At 36.4% G+C, this 13,798-nt stretch overlaps 1 long non-coding RNA gene across 1 annotated transcript in view; it reads left to right on the forward strand.

Moving 5' to 3' along the window:
• The first annotated feature begins 1,652 nt into the window (after positions 1-1,652).
• Positions 1,653-13,798, forward strand: part of LOC141120778 (uncharacterized) — a 129,521-nt gene continuing 117,375 nt past the window's right edge. The window contains exons 1-2 of the long non-coding RNA XR_012239941.1: positions 1,653-1,868; positions 6,842-7,550. This is a non-coding gene — a long non-coding RNA (uncharacterized lncRNA). The remainder of the gene's footprint in view (positions 1,869-6,841; positions 7,551-13,798) is intronic.

Here is a 13,798-nt window from a genome sequence, read left to right on the forward strand (position 1 = left end):
ACCCTATCCCACTATTGCAGTAGTTGAAGCAGGCGGAGAGGTCTTACTGCCATGTTTTAATGCAGAATAAATTGATAATACAGTAAGATGGGTGGGATGCCATGTTAATTACCATTGTGTTTAATGAATCTTAGTACTCAGCTGCAAACATCTCTCCAACAAAGCGATAAAATAGTTGGTGGTTCAATTAATTGCTATCTCTCCAAAGTGATCAGTTGTGGATCCAACAATAAAAGTCAATTTTTTTTATTGTATTTTTTTTTTTTACCACAGACTAAGGCTGGTCATATGTTTATACAATTTTCTTGTACAATTTAGCTTTAGATTTACCAAAACCATATAATATAAGGTCAAACCTAAACACTATCAAATCGTACGCAATCTGGCAGGCCCTTGCACTACATAGTTAAAGGTAAAGCTAAAGGAAATTGAATAAGAAAATTGTATAATGTATTGCCAGCCTAAGAGATACATTGTGCATACAAAGTGCAAAATGTTTTAAAGGGACATGCTAGCAACGTCATAAATAAGACATGTTTTAATATATTCCGAATTAGCCTTAAATTCAATTTGTTATTTTTTGTTTTTCTTACCAGTTTTGACTTTTTTGGAGTTATTTTCCTATCTTTTTTTTTTATATGTATAAACTTGTCTCCGTTGTGACAAACATATTAGATTATCAAGATTTTTTGTTTACAAACTATTTTTATTGGGTACAAAAAAATGGTACAAAAAGCTTTTGTCATATGCCATAAAAAGTACAATAAAGGTAATTTATACATAAAGATTAACAAAATATATTGTGTGATTATTGATAGAAATAAATTTTAAGAAAATATACATATCTTATATTGTTCTTCGATCGCCAGTATTTGGTAAAGTTATTCAGGGTTAAAAAAGAGATTTGCATGGTTCAGCCATTAGTGTCCCATTTAGATTATCAAGACTTTTGAGGGGCTACACTACGTTACTGTAGTCATACTAATTGCATGATGTTAGTCATTAATATAAGCAACGTTTGTCTTGTTGCAGCATTTTCTAACTCAGTAGTAGCCATACATATTAGATTCCATTGTCAGGCCCGGTAGCTCTGTAACCACTTTGATTGAGAACATGACCTTCATTAAGATGCAGGTGAAAGTGAGTGAATATTTAAATTAACAAATATATAGAATAACGTTCTGACCTGGAGTTTTGAAAAGACTACATAGGCTTTAGGCCACGATGGAAGTACTACACTAGGGGGTTCCCTCCATCGTTATCACAATTTTCTTCTCCAAAAAAATATTAGGTTCTTTTTTTCTCTTGTGGATACTATACATGTATTTATGTTTTACGAGACTCTGGAAACTGGGTGACCACAAGGATTTGGGGTGATGGTCAAAGGACAGTAAATATAGCGCATAAGTGAAATCTACCACGTTAACATTCTGGTATGTCCTCTGCTAACATAACAGATAGAAAGATATCTCTGTGTACAATAGTGTTGATGTTTTCTATGCCAGGCAAGCATGTTCTGCTTACTGTAGTACTCTACGGTCTTTCAGGTCACTTGATGTTTATCTCAGTAGTGCTGACCTGGCATTCTGAGATAATGAAGACTCCAGCGAGAGATACCAGCCAGTAGAAATCTACTACTTGGCATCAATCTCACCAGCACAGTCCTGTGAAAAGACTGAATTGTGTGTAGACACGCGAACATTGGTCGATTGCCTCATGAGCGTCACTCATAAAATCACCTCCCAGGATAAGCTGAAATCCTCTCCCAGACTACAATCTGAAGATTGTAGAGACCTGAAGGTTCTCCAGAAAACACTGTCTACAAGGCTGTCTGGCTTTTTTTTGTAAAAGATTATTTATGTTCGGTGGTGAGTGTTCAAATCTATTGTAGTATCAGGCTTTGAAAATTAAGTTTACTTCTTTGATTTAAACAGTTTTATGGTCATTGTAGTTTAGTGAAAACCAAAGCTCTTGTAGGGTCTTTTCTTTGAAGTTGTACATCTATATAAATTACGGTAATCATAATAGCCATAAACCACATGTATTTTGGGGGGAATTTGCATTTAACGTATTTAAATATTGAGCTTGTAAATTACTGTAGGATTTCTTTTTTTATTTAGCGATTTGTCTAGGAGGTTTTTTTTTATTATTACGAGGCAATATTATATGTTCTATTGGATTTATATTATTCGTTTTTATTAAATCTCGCATATTTTTCATAATGTAATATCACATTTAAAAGACACGATCGCTCTTAATGTTTCTACTTAGTTTTAGTATGTGGGACACTTTTGGTGTAGGCAGTTGAAAGCAATTGTGACAACGTGTTGCTATTGCCAGATTTACAGTATTTGTAACTCTCCATGTTCAGACTTTTATAGTTATGCTTTTTGGCAATGTTTCGTTTTACTGGTGGACTTCGATTTTTTATTTTTATTATTATAAAAAAAAAACGCTAAATAAAAACGTAGTTTTAGTATGTTGGACACTTTGGTGTAGGCAGTTGAAAGCAATTGTGACAACATGTTGCTATTGCCAGATTTACAGTATTTGTAACTCTCCATGTTCAGACTTTTATAGTTATGCTTTTTCTGCGATGTTTCCTTTTACTGGTGGACTTCGATTTTCTTTTTATTATTATTATTAATGAATTCTAAATATAAATGTTTACTTTTTTTGTTGCCGTAAAACATAAATATCTCACAATTTATTTAAGTAAATGGTAAGTTTAAATTAAAAATGTGATTAATCTTTCCTCGTCCGGGACATAAATATAACTTTTTAAAAAAAGTTTTCTTAAAAATTTCTGCCACTTATTGAAAGGTTGAGTCAATGAACATTCGCTACCATGACTTTATGATTTTTTTTTTTTAAATGTGTTTATTTCCTTTCCCATTTTTTTGCATTTAATTGCCTTAATATACAGGGTTTATATAGCGCCAACACTTTGTGCAGCCCTTAATGAAATTACATAATTAAATTACTATAAAAAGGTAAAATTGGTTGTTGATGATTATCCCTTAGACTGCTTATATTCTTAATGTTTTGTAACACTTTAAAAAAAGTTGGTACAACCAAAAATAATAAAAATAGCACAAATCAATATTTTCTTTTGAAACTTTTAGAAACAATATAGAAACTTGACTTCGGGAGCTTACAATAGAAAATTTCAAACCAATGCTGGCCTTGTGCAGATGGATAGAAGGGAGAAATGTGGCAGATTGGACAGACCAGTTCCTGACAGTAGACTAGTCAGTCAAGGTCGGGCAAATGTCTGTCCACCTATTATTCTTGGTAAAACCTTTGCCTATATGTAATCATCCCTGGATCTGTGTGATCTCTAAGATGCGCAAAGTTTTTTTGTTACCCGCATGTTGAAATATTAGAACACTTTGCCAAAATATTGTAGTTACAAACTTGAACCGCAGCAAAAATTTGGTGCTGTAACTCAAAACTTGAGTTGAAACGTTATCGCTAAATTGTGAATTGGAAGGAGCAAAATTACATTTCCTGCTAGAAGTTAATATTTTTGCACTTTGTAGCTCTGTACTTGTTTGAAGCATGCCTTTGAAATCTTGGCAAAGTTGATAGCACTCGGTACGCCATTATTTAAAAACAAATGCTAAATAAAAACATGAATTTCATTAACAGTTTGTTATGGGAACCACTCATCTGATGTCCAGGAATAATTCTGTTTCTATGCAAACATATAATTTTTTTTTGGTAATGCTTTTGATAGATTTTATTGAAAACGTGTTTAGCGCTTCATATGTTATTAAAAACCTTTTATGTACCAGTTGTATCCTAAACAGCTAGAAATCTTAACTATAAGGGTCAGATCTATGAAAAGAGGTTTTATGTGCTTGGGTTCAGCCTCATTCATCTGCATGGGCCCTTGTTTTGCAGCAGCTTCAACATTTCCTCGCAGAGAGTACAGAGGGCGATGTAAGCTAATGTGGATCTTGGGGGACAGTTCTCACTTGCTGGCCGCCAAATGTGTGGACAATCTTTGCAGGGTCGAGCCAGCTGCAAGTTTTTCCTAGAATGATTTGCGGCTTGAAAAGAGCAAATGTTTAATAGCAATCTCTACCGTTGGTAGTATTACAAATTAGGCGAGTGTTGTTGGGATTGGAAAACAGGGAAATCCACAATTTTGGCAAACGGACGTAAAAGGGGCTAGACTGGATAACTGTGGATGAAGGAATATGGGAAGCCAATGGGGCTTTATAAATGCAGCAAATGTTTCAGAGGGCATCAGTCCATGAATTGGGGCAAATTATAGGGGATGAAAAAATAACATGCTATATATAAGTTGTAAATTAAATATCTATGCCATTTGTATTTACTAATTTATTTATTTATTTTTGTCTGTAGTTCCAGTGGCTTGGCTGGGAATTTTAACCAAAGTAACTTTGGTATGCCCACGCATTACTGTGCTTAGTCTATGTCGCATTTTTGTATTTTTAACTTCCCTCCCTTTCCCTGGAGCTGCTTCTCTTCTGGGAGAAATTTAGATGAGCTGACATGCCAACATGCCTTGATACATGTATTCTAATTGAACCTTAAAGTACTTACACAGATTATACTCGTTAAGATGCATCTTGCACTAAACTGACTGTTAATAGTCCACTGCTAGGCATTTATTTTTTTTAAATCTGTTACGCTTTGCAAACATTTTTTACATTTGTTATGTTTTTTGGCAAACAGCTTCAGTAAATGATCTGTTAGACAATATGCCTAAAATTCTTGGCTTTGCTGAGCTATATAAATCTTGCATAATAAATGCTGTATAATAATAATATTATTATTAATAATTATATTAATAATGATAATACTAATACTAATAATTCTAATAATAATAATTTATTATTGTTATTATTATCATTATAAAATCTGACTAAGGCTAGGTTTACACATGTCCGGCTGCAGTATGCAGTCCGGAGCCCGGTTTGTTTCTGTTCACCGGTTCAGGCGCAATTCAGGCGAAAGTTTTTGCCTGAATTCGCACCTGAACCGGAACCAAAAATGCACAGGACACTTTTAAAAACCGCAGCCGCCCCGGACATGTGTGAACCGATTCCATTGAGAGCCGGCCACATTCACATGTTATGCAAATTATATCGGATTAAAAACGCATCCAATTCGCATATATGTTAACCCAGCCTAAATGTTTTCTAGACTTCCACATAATAGATAAACAAAATGTCTTATGGACAAAGGTTTCACTCTCTTAATAGGTAATGCATATTCAAAATATGTACACGCAAACTGACACTTCGTACTTTGGTCTGGTCTGTACCCATTCGCATCAGCAACATAATGCATTTGATTATGTAGCGTGCAGATTAAAGTAAAAAACTATGAAGAATCACTCAATGGTAACAATAATTTATAGCTTGGGTCAAGGAGATTCTACAATCTGCTGTCGAGGTCTGCCAAAAGAGGACCCATTTCTTTAAAAATTGTTCTCTTTTGCTTAGAGGAATGGGGAGTTTCATCTAAAAAATGAACAGGTCAAAACAGAATCGGGATACAAGTTGGTGAATCTTTAGATTCCTGGCAAAGATAAAGTTAACAGACAAGTGTTGACTCTGGATTGTGGTAAATAACTATTACGTGCTCTACTTACACCCCATTCTAATCTGTATCTATTCTTTACAGAACCCCTAAGTACAAGTGTACCTAATCTTTGGGTGGGTATCTTTATGTGAAGGGCTGAGATCATATGTTTATAATTACATCGTGGATCATGGTAAGCATTGACTGGAAATCTGACGGCATATAGAGCACTCAATTGGTAATCTGTAAATGGCTTTAGAGACCATACAAACATAACTGTAGGTTATATATACTGCCCGTTCAACATTTTTAAAGTGTCCCACAAAGTAGCTGAGTATAGAAAGTGGAAACATAATTAGCTATACCCGATATTATTTTAACCGCAGATTTTTCTCAATTATTTCATGTTCTACTTAAGGTTGGGTAACTTCTCTTCAAGGCTTAGCACATGAAAATTGACTCTCAGGGGAACGGGAAGGAATTTTTCCCCCTGCTGTAGAGAATGCATTAAGATAAAGAAAAACTTCAGCCTGTAGAACCATATTAAGTTCATATCAAATGGACTTGATAGATCTCGGTAGATCCTCCCCGACCCTATCAGACATTCCTTGACCAAGTTCAGGAAAATGATGGAATAGATTAGATTGTTCTGGGGATTGCTATTGCTTTTCTAGCCCAGATAGGGCACTGCCCATCCATTCCTCTTCCACCCCAATATAAACATGCATGTTTGTGACACAATCTTTCAGAAGAGAAATCTTCAACAGCAAGACTGTGCATGAAAATCCAACTATTATCTGAGGTCTGATGGCACTTTCACTGTATGTGTTTGGTACACTGGTGCCTCCAAACCAAGACATCCACTGCAACAATTTTATAAACATCTGCTCTAGACGTATCACTGGAATCATGACAATTTTCAACGTAAAACAGACTTTGCTGTTGGAAGTGGTCATGGGCATGTTTTGTATTGGTGTAATGCTACTTCTTGAAGCAAATGAGGGAACTTATAAATCAAGCTTTAAACCTTTAGTAAATCAAGCTTTGAACCTTTAGTAAATCTTCCTCATAAGTCATGTTTCCGCTCTTCTGTCTACTATACATCTAAAGAATCCACAATTGTTAGGATACTGAGGTATAAAGGTGTTGTTTAATGTGTGTGAGATGTGTCAACCTCTCCTCCTTCTACTTTTTTCCGATTCACTCACTCTCTTTCCCTCTCTCTCTCTCTGTCTCTCCCTTTCCTCTATATCTCCAACTGTATAAAACCCATACTGCTCAGTTGACTTCCTGGCTTCGTTGAGAGAGGACATTTTAACTGGAAGCTCTTCAATGCCTGAATCAAGGAATCCACAATGGATTAATCAATGGATATACAATTGTTCTAAAGGTTGGATTACAAATTTCGCTTTAAGTATTTTCAAGTGTGATTTTTTATTTTTTACTTTTTTCCTCTGGAGCATCCATGATATGGGGAGCCTTCTTCACAAGCACAGATAAATTAAAGTTCTGTTGCTCTTTCTGTTCAAGAGGAGGATGATTCAAAGCCAGACAGAAACACCACTATGGAATCCCAAGAAAATTATGGGCTCACACATTTTGCCAGAAACGGAATAAAGCATATCATAACAACACCGTGTAAAAACAACATAAAATTGGAATATTGTGATACAGAAGACAAATTGGAAATCTCATTTAAGATTTTTTTGCATACATATTTTTTTGGATCGTGGCATTACCATATCCCAGCTTATGGAAGTTTATCAAAATTATCGCAGGGTTACGCTTTCTAGTGGAAATGTATTATTTTCTTTATAATCGTACGTCCCTGAAAAAAATATAAATACAGTTTTGAGATACACATTGGTTGACTTTTTATGAAAATTCAGTATATGTATCAGATCAAGGAAAATTTATGACACATGGAAATAAAACATTATTACTTCTGGATTGGAATAGTCTGTGGACCGAGAAACAGTAAGTTAAATTTGGTAAGTTTAAATTTAGGACAACAGAATTAAATAAACAAACAAATGCAGCATAAGAGCATTCAAAACGTGCTTGATATTTTACTATTCAATGCTAACTCTCCCAAATATTTTATTTTCAAGTCTTTCCGTGGAAAATTACCCAATTCCTTTTTTAAGCCCTTAACTAAAATTACTTCTGAATGAAATTCAAAACTTTGCTGAACGTAGCTAATAAACTTGATTTAAAAATATATATATATATATATATATATATATATATATATATATATATATATATATTCTCCTACAATTGGTCCTGTGTATCCTATATATATATGTAATGTCCATATTAGTTTTGGGTTAGCACAACGTAAGGTGGGTATACGCTAGTAGAATTTAGTTCAAAATTCTTAATCTTAAGGAATTTCGTTAGATTTTTGAATCATTGATTGGGTCAAATTGACATTCCTTTACGATGAGAAAATTCAAAAGAGGCGGATTGGAAATTTTTTCTCGAACAAACAAATTTCTAACAGTGTATTTGATTTTCATTTGCTTAAGTCCATTTGTTCCAAAATCAAAAGTTAAAAGCAAATGAAATTTGTAACTACTTTGGAACGACATTGGAGATTTTTTGCACAAACTTTTATACAAATTTTCGTACGGATTTTTGTTTCGAAAATCGAATAGTGTATAGTCAGCTTCACTATGTGGTATTTAAAATTGGGATTCTGAAATCAATCAGTAAAAACCCATTTGCTTTTCTTTTGGCCTTAAACTACTGATATACATAAAATAGCGGCCTGAAAAAATATTCAATATTGAGTAAATTATCTGATAAACATTGTAGATGTTTCCCATTATTTAAAAACTGTCCTATTGGCTGGACATAGACATCTCAACCGGTTCGACAAGCGTTCAATGCCCAAAATAACTGGACTGATCAAGGGAACCAGACTCCTACATTTTGTTAGTTTCATGGTTTCAGTAGAAGGTGTTGGTGGTAGGTTGCAATGGTCTGTTTGGTTATTTTAGTGGCTGAAAAATGGTTGAAATTCCCTGAAAATCGCTATGTCTATGACCGGTGTCAGACTTGCCATACACTGTGCATTTGTTGCAAATAAATAGCCAACTTGAGCATTTCATGGTTAGTATTTTGGGCACAACAAAATCAACCCCAAGTAGAGGATCAATGCAAAATAGTTTACAGTTCTTGCACATACTGCACCTATTGGTGTAATGATCCAATATACAAATGGCTTTCATGGAACCTAACACTCTTTTTTTATTTTATGACAGACATACCTTATAGTAGTCTACAAGTTCTTTTTCATGGCCAACTTTACAGTTTTGGAACTCAATTTTTTTTTCTCTAAGCTATTTAGACATGACTGCTATCTATGTTATGGAAACCTTGAATATATGTGGACAGTAGGGTCAAATAATTTCGACAACTGTGGCAGTGAATGTTATTAATTATCTACAGCGAGAAAGAAATTTAGCCTTAATGTTCATGCTAAACAATCCAAAACTATTCATAAAAGAACTAACTGGCTATTGGAAAACATCCATGTAATACGCTGTGTATAAAATTTAGGCTAGGAGCAAACTTTGGTTGCATTACTGTGATTTCCTTAGTAATTGCACATCCCTTAAAAGGGGACATTGGCTGACAATATTTAACTCAGCCTCTAAGGGCGTAGTCCCAATATGGTGTCTAAAAATATATAAACACATACAAAGGCTTAATTTTATTATTGTCAAAAATAATATTGACTGTGTATTTGTAAATAAAGTGAGTATGCCCACATCAATTGCAATCCTGTAGTAGATATGATCATAGTAATCTAAACAATATTATAAATGATTTCTTTAGCGCGCTCAACTACCATATGAAGAATATAATATACTGTATGCCTAGATATCAACATTCTTTAACTTTGTCAAAGATATTCCAGATGTCACAGAAACCTGATGCTCTTCTACCATACACTGGCTTCTCATAGCTCTTTGGGGCTTCAATTTTGAGATCTTTCTACTGAAGCCCCAAACTAATCTTCCTCAGCCCCTGTGGCATGTTAAGACCATAAAATGTGACTTTTAATGGGAGGAACCAAACTCTGCATACTGTAGCAAGTCAAACAATGGATGCTTCAAGCATACCTCCATGGATTCCAAAAGATATAAGGAAGCAACTTACCTTACTGTAATCTGACCAAACCTGAAATACCAGTGTTGGGTGAACTTACCAGTGAAACTTTTCAATCTGTTAGAGGCAAAAAACAAACTATATTAAACTGGTACATATGGTGGCAGTGTTATGTGCAATAGTAATGAGAGATTTAATTTGAACAGAGAAACTGACAGACCATTCTTCTTACCAAAACCCTCTATTGTAAGTCAGCAGAGGCTTGGGTGAATTAGAGGAGCAATGGCTTGGATGATAACAGAAAAGTAGAGGAGCACAACTAAGAATTTTAATTTTTTCCTACAATTTTAGAGGCTTTCAGCAAAATTTTGCCATTTTGGCAAAATACATTCAATAGTAAAGGTTAAATTAGGGTGGTTTGGGGTGGTGGTTTTTAAGGATGTGATGGGCTTTAAATGTCTCCTAAGGATTACAGAAGCTCCTTTCGACTATCCTGATACTGTTGTTATGCTAAAAGCAACCCCCTGTTCGTTTTATTATTTTTCATTATTTTTCCACAGAAGAAAAAAAACTGTTGAAACATTTTAAGCGACAGTACACAAATAACAATAAAACACAAAAAAAAAAAAAGAAAAGAAACTAAATAAACCAAACTACCCTAAAGTACACATATTAAAAAGACTCAAAATAGAGAATAAACAAAGATTTTTTATTTTCACGCAAATTGTGCCCAAATAGCCCTGTAAGTGAACTTGAAAGCTTCTGCGCCAGCAAAGTTTCGACAATAGAAACATTGATCACTTTGCATTGAAATCAATGTCGCCAAAATCACTACACTCATCCCTATGGATGAGTGTTTGCAAAAATCCAATAACAACATACCGTGTACATTAAAAAGAGATTGATTAGGAAATGTCTGATCTATCTTAAGTCGGTCATACATGGATCGAAACTGAGCCAGTTCAGCATGGACTAGCTGAGATTTGATTAATCTATTGGCAGGCTGATTGTACCCAAGTTGATCCATCGATTTGACTTGGGTACAGCCAGCCTGTCAGATTTTCTACACGTGATTACTGCCGGTGACAGCCGATAGCAGTAATCATTGTGTTCTGCCAGCCAGGAAGACTCCCCGCACCCCTCCCCCCTTGCCAATAGAAGACAGTAGTTCTGCAGGAGGTATTCACAGTCAGTATTGATGAGGATATTGAGTTATTTGCTTTCCTTCCACCAATGGTGGAAGGAAAGAAATTCAAAATTTCTATGGGCTGTTTAAGAAGATATAGGAATGCCTACACCGATAATGTTAACACTTTAAACCCCTTGTTCTCAACTTTCGGCCCAAGGGCCACTTTGGTGTATGATGTGTGGCCCTTTGGTGGTGTCAGGGGCCACATTTGAGGCCTCCTTTATTTGTGGCAGATTTAACCAGGGCTGTCAGTGGTTCCTGGTTTCCCCAAACCAACAGCTAGACATTCCGAATGGACTTCATGTTATTATTAAAATGAAATCAACATACATTGCAGCAAAATGGCCTTAACCAAGCTTACCCATAGACACTAGGCAATGCTCTCCAATTGGTTTTTCATTCAGATGAATACTACATGAACAATATTTATTTTCTCAAAAAAAAAAAAAAAAGGTTTCAGGAATTTGCAGTTGTGTCGTTTATATTGAAATGATGATTCCAGGATACAGGAAATCCACAAGAAGATTGTGTGCAATGGTTTAGTTTATGTTTACATGGAAAAAAAGAGAAAAGAAAAGGACAGGCAAACAATTCCAGGCCAACTTTTCACCGATTTTTTTTTTTTGGTGCAAAATTCTAATAGTCGTAGATGCTTAACCAAAACCGGGGTGTTCTCTTCACAAAAGTTTCTAGCACCTAGAAATACTGGAAATCCAACATTTTTGTCCGTCATTGTAACAGGGGGAGAGGAAAGATTTTTGCATGGGGAAAGCTGTTTTGGTGACTCTTGTCTAAAGCTGGCCATACAGGGAATGAATATCGCCTGGTTTCGGATAAGCTGGTTGAAATTTACTCTGTAGGTGACCCTGCCAGCACCCTCCTACCCAAAACTCTGGTCCCCATTGTCCCCATATCCATGGCAGAGCTATTGTCCTTTCTTCTAAATATAAGTGTAAAGCTGGCCATACATTCCCGATGAAATGGACAACATTTGAGCTTTGGTTGCCTTGTTGGTACACTCTCAGCCCTACATGAGCTTTACAAGCACACATCCATTTTGAAAAGTAATGCTCTTTCATCTACATTTTCCAGAAGGCTTTATATTTAGAGTCCTATAGGATGCTTTTCCATCTTTTATTCAAGCGCTGATAAAAGGGGATAATTTGGCCTCTGAAGCACTTACTTCCTGTTCTTTCAATTTTATCAACAATGCATGTTGTTGGACCCTTAAGATGACTGACTGGTGCTTTTTTGCCTATTTTACTTGGATATCTCAATGGAGGCCAATGCCTGTTTTGGGGGGGCACTTACCACATTTTGGTAGAGCTGCTGAGGTTCAGTCATCAAGTTCAAACAATGATCCCTGACAGACAGATAAAAAAATTGAGACTAGCATCTTTTCTTGGATTGGCACCCTCCCACCCAACATCTGCCGATCTGGAATTTGAAGGAGCCAAGCAGAAACTTGTTGGCCGATCAGATGCAGCCACTGTTTGAATATTCTGACAGCCGCAGGAGCTAGCTGTGAGAATACAATGGCTAGCAGAAGAGATAACTCCATCCACTGTTTAGCATAGATAGAGGAATTAACAGATTTCTCTCGATCAGCCCAAAAGGAGAAATCCAGCTTAAAGAGATACTAAATCACACCATTTTTTTTTTAACCCTGCAAGGTAAAAGCATAATGTACTAGTATGCATCGCATACTAGAATATTATGAAATACTTACCATAGAATGAAGTCCTCCTGCGCCACGCTGTCACCGCTGACGCTGACAGATGCTTCCATCTTCACCCGGTCTTCCTACCGGTGGTATAGATGCAATGAAAAATCTGGACTGCCGCACTCCGGATTGGAATAATAAAAGTAAAATCTTCTTTATTGAAAAAATGACATGGTATAAAATGCGTACATTGCTCTGTTGAAGTGATACAGCATAACCGCTGACGCGTTTCACGCTCCCATAGAGCGCTTACTCAGGCTTCCTCCGGCCGTCTGATTGGCCACGCTGTGATGACATCACCGGCTGCATGAAGAGTGAATATCGCCTAAACCGTGCAGGTTTAGGAGATATTTACTGTACCCACAGGTAGGCCTTATTATAGGCTTACCTGTAGGCAAAGTTGTATCCTGGCCTAGGCCGACAAGGCCCAGGCCTAGGGCGGCACTTTGCAGGGAGGCAGCACAGAAAGAGTCCCCGCCGGCTTGTGCTACACTGTTAGTGTAGTACCAGTCTTATGGGGCAGACTGGGCTGAGAGGCAAATTAGTCTAGCGCCCCCAAAAAGTGGCTGCACTGCTTACCGGTATGCGGGCGGCTGGAATTCCGCAACTGTGGGGGGGTGGGGGTGCAGCTTCTAATTTTGACTGTCCTCCCACCCTGGACCACAAACCTTCCTCACTGTGCTATATGTTTTCTGCTGCACCATTGGCATGGTTATCTTCTTAATCCTCTCCATAAAATTATCAGAAATTTGTGCTTAAAGTAGAACTATAGGCAACACTTTTTTTTTTCATTTTGGAAAGAGTAAGGGAGGGTTATAACCCCTGTCAGTTTATTTTTTACCATCCCTGTCCCATTGCAGAGATTTCACTTCACTTCCTGCCCCATAGCCAAACAGGAAGTGAGAGGAAATCTATGCAAATTAAGGGAATCCATTGCCCCCCCAGGTCCTCAGAATTAGTGTCCCTACTTGAAAATTTCAGGGTGGGTCTTAAACAACAAGGGGTGTGGCCTTGACAGGAAGGAGTGGGTCATATTTAAATTAGGGGGTGAACGAGTTTAGTCAGGACTAGGGCAGCTCAAAACCTAAATACACTACTGCCTGTAGGTACAACTTTAAACAAAGGGTTTACTTCCACTTTAACTTACTAACCCCTGCTTACCATGGTTTCTGACAACTTGTCTAGCTACATTAACGAATGGCCAAGAA

The sequence above is a fragment of the Aquarana catesbeiana genome, linkage group LG01 (genome assembly GCF_042186555.1).
Source record: "Aquarana catesbeiana isolate 2022-GZ linkage group LG01, ASM4218655v1, whole genome shotgun sequence".
Classification (NCBI taxonomy): domain Eukaryota; kingdom Metazoa; phylum Chordata; class Amphibia; order Anura; family Ranidae; genus Aquarana; species Aquarana catesbeiana.